The sequence below is a fragment of the Desmodus rotundus genome, chromosome 6 (assembly GCF_022682495.2).
Source record: "Desmodus rotundus isolate HL8 chromosome 6, HLdesRot8A.1, whole genome shotgun sequence".
Taxonomy (NCBI): Eukaryota; Metazoa; Chordata; class Mammalia; order Chiroptera; family Phyllostomidae; genus Desmodus; species Desmodus rotundus.
Window position 1 is genome coordinate 1,679,252 of NC_071392.1, and position 13,428 is coordinate 1,692,679.

The window sequence follows — 13,428 nt, forward strand, 5'->3', positions numbered from 1 at the left end:
GTCCAGGAACTGTTGGGCTGGACACTGTTCGCGTTCAAGGAGGGTGGAAGACACTTCTAGGTGGCCGCAGACAAAGCAGGTGAGTAGAGTGCCTGGGCCCTGCCAGCAGCAGCCTCCTGGGCCAGGTACAGCCTTCCCTGACCCCAGGCGTTCCTGCCACACTCAGCTGCCCAGAAGGGACATTTTTGGCAGGGTACCCTTGACTGCTGTTCTCTCCACCTGGGAGACCTGCAGGGCCAGCCTGTGCCCCTGGAGGTGCGAGGCACTCTGCCTCACTCTCAGGCAGGAAGTCCTTCTGCCTTGCTACATCTACCCAGAGGACCAGGGCTCTCCTGCCCACAGGTGCTCTCCAGCTCCTTCCTGATCGGCTGGCAGGTCCTGAAGGACATTCATCTCAGGATTATTCCTCTTCTGCTCCTGCCCAGGCTGCGCCCCGCTCCTTAGACTGATGGGCTCCTCGGAGTGCGAGGAGGTGCGTCGTCAGAGCGCATCCCTGCTCTAACTGAGACCGGCTGCGCCCTGCGCGCGCGCTTCTGGCGCCGCTCGGGGAGGGGAGTCTGCGGGGCACAAAGCCGTGCGGCGGGGATCGCCTTCGCTGCCACCGCCTCCGCCACCGCCCTTTTCACACCTGCGTGTGCACACGGGCCCAGATGGAAGGCGCGATCCTAACTTCTGCCGCGAGCAGGTGGGAGGGAAGAGAGCCAAGAGGTATTCCATTGGTTGTCTGGGAAAATGAACTGCACCTTCCCTCGCTTGCGGAGGATCAACTTTTCCCTCCCCCTCGGGTGGGCACTCATGACTCAGGGTCGCAGCCAGAGCCTGGGAGTCAAGCGCCCCTATTCCCAGGGAAGCGGAGCTGGGCGGGAAGGGGACGCCCCCAGACCCTGGGGAAAGTGCTTCTTGGGGCCCCCAGTCCCGCGAGTCCCCTGAGCTTGGCGAGCATGCGGGGCCGAGACGAGCAGCCCTGGGCAAGAAGTGGCCAGGCCCAAAGGCGTGGGTTCCCTCCTCCCGCGGGCCCTCCAGCGTCGCCCGCGCCGGGTCCCCAAGGGTTAAGCTCAGGTCCTGGCGCGCCGCGGCCGATCCCGCCGCCTGGTCCGGGGCTCAGAGCACCGGCCACCACCAGCCGCGCGGGGCCGCGGGACGATGCGGCGCTGGAACGAGGAAGCGCCGCGGCAAGGGGCGGGCCGGGGCGCGCTGCGCGCGGGGGTGGCGGAGGCGCGCCGGGCGAGGCGGGCAATACGGGCGAGCCGGCTGCAGCCGGCGGCGGCGCTAGCAGGTACGGCCCGCGCCGCCGCCGCCCCGGGCCCTGTGGGCTGAGGCCAGCCCCGCGCCGCGACAAAGTTTCTGCGCGCGGCCCCAGAGTTGCGGTCGGGACAGTGCGGCGCGAGCCGGCGACCCGGCGGCGGGGTGGGGGCAGTGCGCTGGGCTCTGTGCCGCGCTGCGAGCCCGGGTCCGCACCACGCTCCGCACCGAAGCCATGTCCGGCTGCTTGTCCCGATCGATGTTCCGCTCCTTGTCCCGCTCCGAGTACCACTCCGTGCCCCCCGCGGGCTCCTCTCCGTGCTCCCGAGCGGCGAGCCAGGAGAGTGCCGGGGCGTGCGCGCGGGTCGTACCGGCGCGGCTGCAGGGCAGGTCCCGCCTGGACCCCAGTGCGCACAGCCTCGAAGTTGGCGGGACGCGGGGCTTTGGCCGCAGGTGGCGAAGCGCGGGCCGCAAGGGCGCGGCCGGCAGGGCCAGGTGTGTGGCCCGTGGGCGGCGCCGTGAGCGCCCGGCAGCCGCCGGCCCGCACCGCGAGAGCCGGGTCGGGCCCGGCGGGGGGTGGGGAGTGCGGCAGAGAAATGGGGAACAATGCGAGTGAGCAACTCCAGGAAGTCGTTGTGAAAGAAAGCCAAGGAGAGCCAGGCGGCCCAGTCGGCCGGGCGCTCTAACCAGCGCCTTCGGGGCCCCGCGCCGGCGGCGACTGCGGGGCGGTCCCTGGGTCTCCGCGGAGAGCAGCCGAGCCGGAGGGACGCTTGGCCGCTCCGAGGCGGCCGACCCAGGCGAGCCCGGCAGGGCGGACGGAGTCCTGGCTCCGAGGTTGCTCTTCGAGCCCGAGGATCAGTCTTGGCCCCCAAAGTGCGACACACAAATCCACGTGAGTGTTTTCAGTTGAATTTCCGAAGGAAAAACTGGGGTAGCCGGTGGGTTTGAGAGACAGAGGGGGCGAGAAGAGACGGGGCAGTGAGACCCTCAGCCCCTGGTCCGCCTGGCCTTTCTGGGGCCAGCCAGAGCGCAGGTGCAGGGCCTGGCCGGCAGTGGGGCAGCTTGGAGTCCCCGCTGGCTGTAACCAGGAGGAACGCCTAGCGCCGGTCACGTCTAAATTGATACGTACTTACACAGTGAGATCAGGAGGCCAGCCTGGACGAACTCATTCATAAAGGCCTTTTTTCTTATGGGGGAGGGGGTGAGAGATTTTGCTCTTACTGCACAATAAATTAGACCAGAGTCGGAACTGGCTTTCTGCAAAATAGGGTTATCCTGGTTTGAAAAGTTAGCAGTGCTTTTGCTGAGGGCGACGTGGGCTCTCAGGTTAGGAAACACCCGGGTCATCAGGCATCAGGTTACTTGTGACTAAATTTAAAGTGTTTTAAAGCCGCGTCAGGGATCCCTGGTGTTTCCTAAGGAATGTCCCGAAGGTGTGATTTGTCTCGTGTTCCCACTTGGAGGAGCAGAGCGTGCATGCAGAGGGCGAGCCACGTCAGGGTCTCACAGCGTCTGTCCAACATCAGCTCCATCCCCTCCGGGTGCAGCCGGCCCAGGCGGAGCCCCAGGCCGTGTGCCTGCCCCAGGCTGCGGCTCAGTCTCCTGCTCGCTCCCCACGGGGTGTCTCAGCTCCCAGGTGCCTTGTTTTGAACTTGAAGAGACAAAACTGCTGTTGAAGAAATATCTCCTTACTAGTCAGCCGAACGTCTGTTCAAGGAGGAAAAAAAATATGAAAGTTGAAAATATTTAAGATGCATGATATTGAAACGTTGGTGGAAATGGAAGTGGTTGTAAGGAGCTGGGAGGAGAGAGGGACCTGCAGGGAATGGTTGGAGCCTCTTGAATTTGTGTCTTTGTTTCAAAATGTTTCCTGTGATGAGGTTAATGGGACTCATCTTTTACATGGGATTTTGAAAGTAACAATGTAACTATTATTTATATTAAGTGTGTCAGAATTGTTTCCGAGACAAATCAGATTATTTGGTTTGTGGCTTAAAATTTAAAGTGACAAATATCCGTGGACAGGAGGGTTACCTGCAGAATGTGTTAGAAAATAACTTGTAGACACAAATAGAAATAATGATGTCACAGTTTAAAATTCTGTGCTATTCTGGTTTGATATAATGTATCTGATTTCAAAATTTCCCACAAACATACATGTTTATCCCCTTTTTACATGGTGAAAAAAGTGCTTCCTGGTCCAAAAGTCTACCAGCGCTGGCGCCTAAAACACGTTACTGAGTTAAAGTGGTCGTGTTTTCTTCCATTTCTGTTTTCTGGGGACAGTGGAAGGCAGGAGTTTTAGCAACTCTGCCTTGGTTGTGTGTGAGATTCGTCTGTGTTTCAATTAGAGTACTTCGCGTTGAAAAACCACACCCTGCAAAATGCCAGAGCCCCCTAGCAATCACAGCCCCCGTTCGGGCTGAGCCCACGAGGTCTATAAACACGCGTGCATGGGGCATGTCTGGCCCTTTGTGAGGGTGGAACTCCATCTCTGAGAAGGTAAACCGGGGCCATCCTTGCAGCCACTTCTCTTGTTGAAAAATTAAGGTCACAGCGACTTTCCTGGCCGGAGGCCTGATACCCACACCTGTGGGGGCCTCCGCGTCATCCTCACTTGGCTGGAGGCGTAGAGTTTGGGGACAGTGGCTCTCTGGTTTGGAGTTGCTTTTGGCTTTTTCTTTTCCCCACTTGACTTGGGTTTGTGTATCTCGTGTGTGGCTAATGTAGTAGCCTATTGTCAATATGTGTCAATACAAAGGACAGACTTGAAATTTGAGAGAGCACTATGTGTATGCTGTCTACCGCGTACCAGAAACCCCCCACCCCCACGCACGTGTACACTTCAAGGTTGTGTGTGCGTGAATGGGCGCAGGAACCAGACACACACATACAGCGCACACGCAGCGTGCACAGAGAGGCATCAGACCACCGGGCCTGAGTGGTGCAGCCCCTTCCCTTCGGTTTTTGTTTGGTTGGTTGTTTTTCACCTGTTACTGAGACAGGGTAGATTTTTGAATGTGTGATGGTGAGTTTAGGCGAGGACGAGGTGAGCACCTTGGGTGTCTGCCTGCGGCTGCACGCTCACGCAGGGCCAGTGCGGCCAGCTCAGTCTGTCGTGCTGGCCCCGTTAGTGGCCTCTTTGGTTCTCTTCTCCTCTAGTCCTGCAACTGTGAGACAAGCATGGGCTTTGCAGCCTCATTCTAAGGCAGGGCAGTGGCCGTGGGTGCAGCCCCCAGAGAGCGAGCCCTGTGCTGTTTTTCAGACCCAGGGGCATTCAGGGGCTGTGACTCCTGCTTCTTGCTGGCCCTTAGCACCGTGCCCTGTCTGCTGTCCCTCCACTTGTGTTCCCAGAGCCCCCAGACATGTGTGCAATGGTCCATTTCTTGGGAGGAAACACAAAATGTAAAAGCCACAAGCTTACAGGACCAGAGCCACTGGTCCAGGTCCCACCTCAAGGCAGAGTGTCCTGCTTTGCTCCAAACGGGTGCCTGAGTGGGTGGGATGGAGGCCTCTGCGAGGCTGAGCCCCAGCTGTCAGCTTCGTGCACACTTCCAAAACTCAGGCGAGGAGGGGATAGCACCAGCGCCAGCCGGGGGCTTCAGGCAGCCCCCGCCGGCGGTTTTTATCATGGTGTCAGCCCGCCGCCGCGCCCACGGCTCCTTCCTGGGGACCCGTGGTATGTCTGCTGCTCCTGGCAGCGTAATAAATGACTCCCCACCTGGGCTCAGCCTCCTGTAACATCCTTCATGTCCTTCATGTCCCCCTGCTGTGGCTTTCACAGCTTGTGTGTGGGGTAGTTTTCAAACGTGTGATGATATCCTGACAAATATTTTTAAGGTGTTAGGAATCTTTGAGAGCGAAGGGAAGCAGCAAACAGAATAGCTCTACAGACATTTCTGAGTGGAGAGATGGGCTGGCCCTCCCTGTGGTGGGGCAGAGCCCCTGCCTCTGTCCCTGTCCCTGAGGCCCGAGGCCCGAAGGGAGCACGGAGGCCTGGTCTATGGCCGCATCCTGAGGGTCCCGCTGCCTCCTTTCCTTCGTGACGAATGGCCGCGCCCTCGGTGAGCCGCCTGGCGGGAAGCTGTTAAACCCGGTGAAAACCCCGAGTCCCAGGTGTGGGGGGCCACTTGTCTTCCCGTTGAAGGCCTGGCCCCACGTCCCTTCTCCCGTGGCCATTTCTGTCTTTGGGGAACTCGCGATTCCTGTTGACTAAAACAGGAGGCCGGTGCCCCACCACAACCTGTCACATCAGAGGAGCAAATAATCTCTGAACCCGCTTTGGTCAGAGCAGGAAGCTCAGGCTCCCTTCCTGCCTCTGTTTTCCTGACAGAAAACTTTCTTCCCTCCTTTTTTGCATATTTGGCAAATGGTTCCACCTTTCTCTCCGCCCCAGTGGAGGGTGAGGGCGGCAGAGAGGAGCAGGCCGCCGGCAGGACAGCAAGGTCCCTCCCGGGAAGCCGCGTTGAGGGGACTCCGTGGTCCAAGGACCCAAACTGTCCACATTGGGACTCGTGTGGGAGGCACAGGCTCGCTGGTGAGTGCCCCCCACCCCGGTTGTGTGCTGTGCTCGCCTGGACAGGGGGCCCTGCTCCCCGTGGCCGCTGCACCGGGCCTGCCGCACCCTCCCACCGCCTGCCCAGGGTGATGGAGTCAGGAAGGCCCACCGCTCTCTCTGCTTCTGGGTGCCCGCACGCGCCACCTCCTGATCGCACGTGGAGTGAGGCCACCCCTTAACAGATGGCTTAAAAAGGGCCCTAGTTAGTGGGAAAATGCCTTCCCTGCACTTTCTCACTCACGTGGGCCAGGACCCCTTTCCCCCAGCAATCACTCACTGCCGAAGGAAATCTGACTTTCTTCCTGCCGTGTTCGCGCCAAAAGTGCGCTGTGATGGACAGGCAGTGGGTGCCGTGCTTCTGGGGGGTGGGGGGCAGCAAGGGGACCACACCACTCCTTAGTTCTTTCCTTTTCTTCCTTCTGCCCCCCGCCCCTTCCTTTCACATGTGATGTTTTGCAGAGACCATTAAAAAAAAAACTCAAAAGGGCATAAAGTATTTTTAAATGGCCTTATACATATTGAAATAGATTTTTATGCTTCATTTCTGAGATCACATACTAAACCCGACACTCTAAAGCACTTTCTGTTAGTTTGAAACTGTTTAAAAATGAACAGCACAGTGTTTAGGGATGAAAGTCTGTCTGAAGCCAGGAGCTCCACGCTGAGTATTGATTCATCAGTTTTGGGTAAATTTGTGTGGTTAAATCAGATTTTTACTGGCAACCTTGGAGCAAATAAAACAGCACATAAGAACCCCTCCCTAGAACTAAGAGGAAAATGTTTGATTTGGCATCTTTTGGAGAGATGAAAATGAGGGATTGGTCTCTCCTGAGCGTACTGGGAGGTATTCTGAAATGTGCTCGGAGCGCCTAACGGAGCCGAGAGAGCCCGCGACCCGGGCCAGCCCCGCGTTTAGGCTGAGAAGGCGGCCTCCCCCACTTCCCGTGCACTGAGTCGTGTGCGGCAGAAAATTAAAGTGATGTTCAAAGAGAACCACGGTGAAACATATCGATACACTGTGTATCCCACATCATTAAATTAAAATCACACGGCTAATTATCTCAGGTTGTTAGAGATAAGGCAACTAATTACCATTTTAAAAAGATTGGGATATGTCTAGCGCTTCTCTGTGTGTGTTTTCCTGCTCCTGCCTGGGGTTGTGTATGTTCCCCTGCATTTAAAGAATTTTCAGATTAATTCAAAGCAGACAAGTCTTTTGTAAAAGGAATGTAATTTGCTCAAAAAAAAAAAAGAAATCTTAAAGTAAAACATCGAAAATAAATAATTTGAATGTACCTAAGGGCTACAGGAAAATCAGACTAGAATGTCTAACCTGAGCTTTCCCACATTTTGCTCTCTGAAGGACGTGAACATTTTCTGCCAGATTATAAATAAAGACCTGCCGATATTTGTAGCCGAGGAATGAGGAAGTTGTAGTTGCTGTGAGGTTCTGCTGCTGCTCCCCCACCCCGGCCCCGGGTTTGCATGGGAACACTGCAGGCTAAAGGCCGCGGGTTAGGGAAGGGGCTCCCAGCAGTCCCGGTTGGGGGGTAGGGCCCCCTGGCGCCAGTGGTCTCCAGAGGCTTGGAAATTATGGCTAGAGCTGAGTTCTCCTCACAGAGTAAGATGGAGCTCAAGAACTTCTCTTGCTGGTTCCATAGATCAAAAGAGCGGATCAGAACATCAACTGGTGTTCTTTTCTGTAATTATTTGGTCTCTTGCCCATAGCAACTCTTGTTGCCAAATAATTGATCAATGTATCAATTGACGATACATTGTGTCAACTGAGATACATTGCTTCTTCCCACTGCGCTCTCGGAAACAGAGTGATGGGACTTTCTCTGCAGTTTGAGGTTGGGCGGAGGAGGTGAAGGGCCACACGGCTAAAGCTGCTAAAAGGCTGAACTGGACTTAAGGAATCTAATGTTTGGATCTACATTCTGTCTGCTGTGAACATAGATCCTTTCTTAAATAATTTTGATGAAAAGGTACCTTGTTTTAATTGATTATAGGGGATCATTTTGTGGGTGGGTGCTGTAAAAGAACTGAGACCCGAATAAAAGTTCTTTAAAAAGAATTTTCCATTAGTTCAGAAACCGTGTGGCCTTAGCGGTTTGGAGAGAGCCATGGGGAGGCTGCACCCCTCTTCTCTGGCCCTGCGACCCAACGCCCCACAGCTGGGGCTGGGCCAGGCAGGCTTCTGCACAGCAAGGGGTGCCAGTGAGCACTGCGATGGGTTAGCTCCAGGGCACATTTTCTTGCCTGGTTTGTCTCTGGACGCATGGGTCGCATCTCTCCAGCAGCTGGACAGTAGAGACTTGTCAAAACACAGTGAAGGAAGCTCACAGTTCCTCAGACCACGTCCTCGGCGGGCAAATCATAATGGCTTCCCGGTTATTGTTAATAAACACATGGCTGTGGATTTGTAAGCAACTGGACATTCCTGTGAGGATTTGCATAATTTTACTTCCTTGGGTCTAAATAAAACGGAGCTTTCGCCAAAGAAACTTCTGCAAACACGTCTTCAAACAGCAGTCGGATGGGCTGGTTGAGAGCTCGGGCGCACAGGTGCATCTTGGGGAATCTTAAGGCCGGGCGAGTAGATCTCTCCACCCTCTTCGGTTTTCATTTCGAGTGTTGACTTGTCCACGGGAACTAATCCACTGGCAGGTCCAGATAACCTCACGGCGAAGAAGGCCCGTGAGATACCGAGCCCCCTGTGACAGCATATTGCCTCCCGAGGAAAAGACTTAGTTAAACATGGAGACTTTTTGTGCATCTATTTTTAAAATGGGAGGGAAAAAAGCACTTTGAAAATAATAGAATGGAAAGTTGCTCCGGGGCCGCTCCGCCTCTTCGCTTTGTAACGACCGATGACAAGGCGTCAGCACTTTGGGGACTGTTGTGTAAGTCATTATTTGGGGCAGTTTTTGTATGTTTTTAGGATGTAGGTCTCCTTTTGTTGCTGGCCATGCATGAAGGTCTTCTAAAATCAGGAAGAGGCTAGAAGAAAATGAGTCTAAACTTAGATTTTTTTTTTTTTTTTTACTTCAGTGATGAAGTGTAAAGGCCATTTATATTTGAGGAAGCTACTTAGGAAGTGGCCTTACTATGAGGGTCACACTCAGGCAAGGCCCTGTAACAGCAGCTTATGTAAATTTGGAGCATGGCTGCTGAGTAAACAGCGGGGCCTGGGAGCAGCGTGAGAGCCCGGGACAGGCAGGCCCCCCCACAGAAGGGGCACAGCCGGGACGGGGGAGGGCAGACACAGCAGCTGTGCCAGCCCGGCCAGGGCAGCCCAGCGCCAGCGCCTCCCAGCTCCTGGCGGCTGCAACCCCACTTTCTCTTTGTGAAATTCTGACACGATAGCTCGCATCTTTTCTCCCACGTCCCTTTGAGACAAGCGGCTCGCGACAGTATTTAAAAATATCCTTGTGGTTCCTTTTCTTCTGTCTGAAGCGCCTCTGGCTAAGAGCGTTCCCAAACAGCTGGTAGCTGGCTTGAAAAGGCACCCTGGTGCACCCCCCCACCCACCCACCAGGACCCTTCCTGGTCTGTGTACCAACCCCTGCCCTCGGGAAAACGGGCGCGTGGCCTGGCCGGCCTCAGCTCTCGCGCCTCCAACTGCAGGTCCCCGCCTGGCACTTGCTGGGGCTCAGTTAAACGTGGGGGCAGGGAGGCCCAGTTGGGTCCCCTGCTGTCCTGTTTGAATCTTGTTTTCCATTGTCATTTGCGCCAGCCATCCTCTGGGGAATAATCATGAAAGTGTGTGGATTGGCAGCTAATTTTTGAAAAATGAAAAGAACCGGGAATGAAGTGAGAGCGCGCAAGTTTTCGTGCCCCCGGCCTGTCTCGTCGGGTTGTCAGCAAAGCCCATCAGGTCCCCCGGCCGCGGCACAAAGCCCGTGGATTTTCTCTGGGAAATGCTCTTTTTCTCCGACACAGTGTAACTCGCAGTGATATGATAGACGGGCGAAAATAAAATCTGCTAGTGGGAAATGAGAGGCCGTTCTCTGGGCTGGAATAATGGCTTTTCTTAAAGGGCGCTGTGACCCAAGGCATTTGAAATAGATTACAGGCTTGGCCCCTGCTCCTCCCCCCACAAACCCGCCCCCTTCAAAACCGTGTCACATGAGCGTGGGGAAGTCACCCCAAATGCTAGAGCAACGTCACTCGTCCCGGAGGAAAGTCAGTAGGGTGCAAGGGACCAAGTAAGCAGGATTTAAACGTATTGTAGAGGTTGCGGGGGCAGTTTGTGTTAATTGCAGAATATTGCGAAGTATATGCCTATTTTCTCGTAAGGGCCAGGGGACGTTATACATTTGGGCTTTGGGATGTCTGTACCGGGCTCGGAAGTTCTGACCCTCAGGAACAGCAGAGTGGAAAGGTGTCACCTTCGCACGGTTGTGAGTTCAAATCTGAGCTCTGCTGTCGACTGGCTGTGTGCCCTCGGGCCGCCTACATCTGTCTTAGCCTCCGCTTTCTTGTCTAAAACGTGGAAATGATAATATGGATTATGTGCAATAACAATCATAATACGGTTTTAGATTAAACGCACACATTTAGCAAATGGCTGGTGGACACTGGACCTGCGTCGGCCACCATGCCAGACATCAGAGAAAACGGTGGACAGGGAGGATGAGGTTCTGGCCCCAAGGCCTCTGCAGTTTCCCTGTGAGATGCCAGGCACATAGTAGGTTGCTTAAATAAAACTACCTACTACCAGTACCCTTTCCTTTACCAGGTTTTCTGGCATATAGAAGGTACCCAGGAATGTTGTTGGGTATGATTGGGCAGGCAATTACCTAGACGGTGCTGGGAGGGGAAGCATCTGTGTGTGTGTGTGTGTGTGTGTTTGCATGTGTTTTTGTCTTTATTGGGGTATAGTTGACATGTAACATTATACTGGTTTCAGGGGTACAATGTAATCATTTGATACTTACATATTTTTTTACATGTTGCAAGGTGATCGCCGCAGTCTACTTAGTATCTGTCAGCCCACAAAGTCACTGAAACCGTTTTTGCTGTGACGAGACCCTGAGGTTCACTCTTGCGGCGACCTCTCCGCGGGCCGCACGTGGTTATTGGCTGGGGTCGCCATGCTGTGCGTGGCATTTGTTTTCGGGGGAAAAAAGTGTAGTTGTTTGAGGCTCAGGGAACCGAGGTCACAGTGCCAGCAGCCGGGCCGCATGCCCATGGACGGGCGTCCGTGACCTCTGGCCATCTGCGCTGTGCGCCCGGTGCTCGCGAGGCACGGGTCTGGACGGCTTGAAGAGGACTCGGGTTGTGGCCTTTGACAGATGTCTTTCACTTCGGCTTCACTGCTCCGGACACGCTGTTTCAGAGTCGTGGAAGAGCACGTGGTGGGAAGAGAGCTGTTTGTCGTGGAGACGAGAGGCGCACAGAGGGTGTTTGGGGTATCTGAGGGGCACTCCCACCCCTGCCCCTGACTATGGCCTCCTGGCGCCCCAGCTCTCGGGGCTGTTCCTGGGGCCACTTGGTCTCTTGGAGGCAGCAAGGAGGATGCTCCTCCTGGACACTTTCGAGACAAGCAAGGTCAGTGAGGGTGTTTCCAAAAAGTCTCCCTGTCCCCAAAGGAAGCTCCTCAGAAGGGTCAACCTGGGCCCAAGTTCAGGTGTCCATGCTCTGGCCACTGGAGGGCTAGAGGTACTGGGGGCCTGTTGGCTCCTGCCTTTCAGGCCTTTGCTTTCCCCTCCGCATTCCCTGTTCTCTGAAGTCACCGAGATGCCAGCTCCATGGGACGGGAGCTCGGGAAGTCCCGTTGGATCACCTCTGGGCAGAAGGACCAGACAGAGACGCCAAGACAGGGAGACAGAGAGGGAGGGAGAGGGGCAGACACAAAGAGAGACCTCCAGGCCAGTGACTGCCCTGGGCGCGGAGCAGAGGGGTGGGCAGTGGCAGCAGGCGCTGCCTCCTGGGGGACGGCCACGCACAGCCTCCGCCCCTCAGCCTCCTTCTGCCCACGTGCACGGTCCAGCCCCGCTTGTCCCGCAGAAGCGACCGCAGCATGCATGGTGCTAGTGCAGCTCTGGCGGGTCTCCTGCTGGGGCCGCGTCTTCACTGTGTGGAGGCCGAGCTCCGGCCTGCCGTGGTTCAGGTTTCCGTGCAGAGGACAAAACCGCAGCCTGACTCCCTCTGGCACCCGCCCCTTCGCAGGTCTGCTTGTCCTGGCTTTCATTCAGGGGGAGGTTGGCAAAGATAAGGTGTTGATTCGTTTTTGGGGTGAGCTCCCCTTTCGGAGTGTACCCTCCTTCACAGCTGAGAGCGTCAGGAGCGGAGCTCTGATTTCTCAGTGACACCAACCCTGCTTCCACGCAGGAGCAGGGGCTCAGGAAGTGCAGAGCTGGGTGGTGCCTGAGCTCCCGGGGGTGCTGGGGTCTCACTGCCGCCCTCCCCCCCACCACCGCGAGAGCGCAGGGATGCCCCTCGGTCATGGAGGGGCGAATGTCCTCTCCCTCAAACAGTTCCCCACTCTGTGATCAGCCCTTCGGCCTTTGCCTAAGAGCAAAGTCACTTTTGGTTTCATCCCACGAGATGCAGACTGGGAGTTTGGGGAGTCTGTCCAGTCTTCCAGTCGTCAGACAGGATGGGCCATGGACCCTGCAGGGCCCAGTGCAGATGGGACCCTGTGCACTGTCCCTCGGTCATTCCGGACATCTGGACGGTGGAGGCGACCAGTGTGGGTCCAAGCAAGGAGGTCATTCCCGGTGGCCCCAGGCCCGCCTGCCGGCTTGCCTAGGGGCGGTGAGGTGCCCAAGCAGGGCTGGCAGAGAACAGACGGGAGCGTGCTTGAGCTCCACATGTGTGTGCATGCGTGTGTAGGGTGCACATTCAGTGAACATGGGCACGGCCTGCTGCGTGTGGTCGGCTCCTAACACCCCAGTCCCAGTGCGCAGACAGTGCCGAGGTGGGCGGGGCCCTTCCAGGAGGGTGCCCTGGGAACACACCAGGCACCAGAGGAGAGGACAGCCCCGCGCCAGGGCTTCTGCCGAGCAGAGCCTGGCCGTGTGTCGGCCACGGGCACGGGGCTTTTGTTTTCCCCTCATAGTGCGCTCTCCCATCCATCCGCCCGGACGGACTGACGCGTGAGGGGGACCTCGGTGTGGAGCTCGAGCGGATGGCTTCTGCCCCTGCCCACAAACTCGGAGGTTCCCCCAAAGGCAGGCTGGCAGGGCGCCTGCACAGGTGGGGAGAACACCAGCTGGGCCTCAGGAGACATTTTTGCTTTTAATCGGAAATAAGGAGCCTATAGGAGGGTATTGGTCAGATCACTTCCGACTGCTGAGCGCTCACAGCCAGGAAGGCGCAGCTGCTCGTGCGCATTCGGAAACAGAGTGGACAGCTCGGTGCCAACGGTGGAGTGGTGCTGCGCTCCAGAAGGGTGGTTGCACCGGGCCTGGATCCACCGAGCGGCCCGCCGGCCCGTGCAGGTTCCTGTTAGAGCCGGGCTGTGACGCGCCGCGCCCGTCCTCAGAGCGCTGAGCCCCGTGTCCCTGCTGCACAGCGACGACAGAGCGTTTTCCCCATTCAAGTCTGTCTTGTTTCTTTACAACTGTTCTGACAGTTTCGAAAGAATCACCGAGTTTTGCTCTTTCACAGTCAGTGTC

The 13,428-nt window shown here is 56.4% G+C and overlaps 1 protein-coding gene across 11 annotated transcripts in view; it reads left to right on the top strand.

Moving 5' to 3' along the window:
* The first annotated feature begins 1,209 nt into the window (after positions 1 to 1,209).
* The window catches only part of IKZF1 (IKAROS family zinc finger 1), an 82,487-nt gene continuing 70,268 nt past the window's right edge, over positions 1,210 to 13,428 (top strand). Inside the window, exons 1-2 of one of the 11 annotated variants that reach the window (XM_045197376.3) lie at positions 1,753 to 2,134; positions 5,639 to 5,779. The gene's annotated coding sequence lies outside the window, so the exon portion shown is untranslated. Of the gene's footprint in view, positions 1,277 to 1,752; positions 2,135 to 5,638; positions 5,780 to 8,641; positions 8,707 to 13,428 lie in introns of those variants that run through there. The other 10 variants (XM_045197378.3, XM_053926781.1, XM_053926780.1 and 7 more) reach the window with 10 other exon arrangements.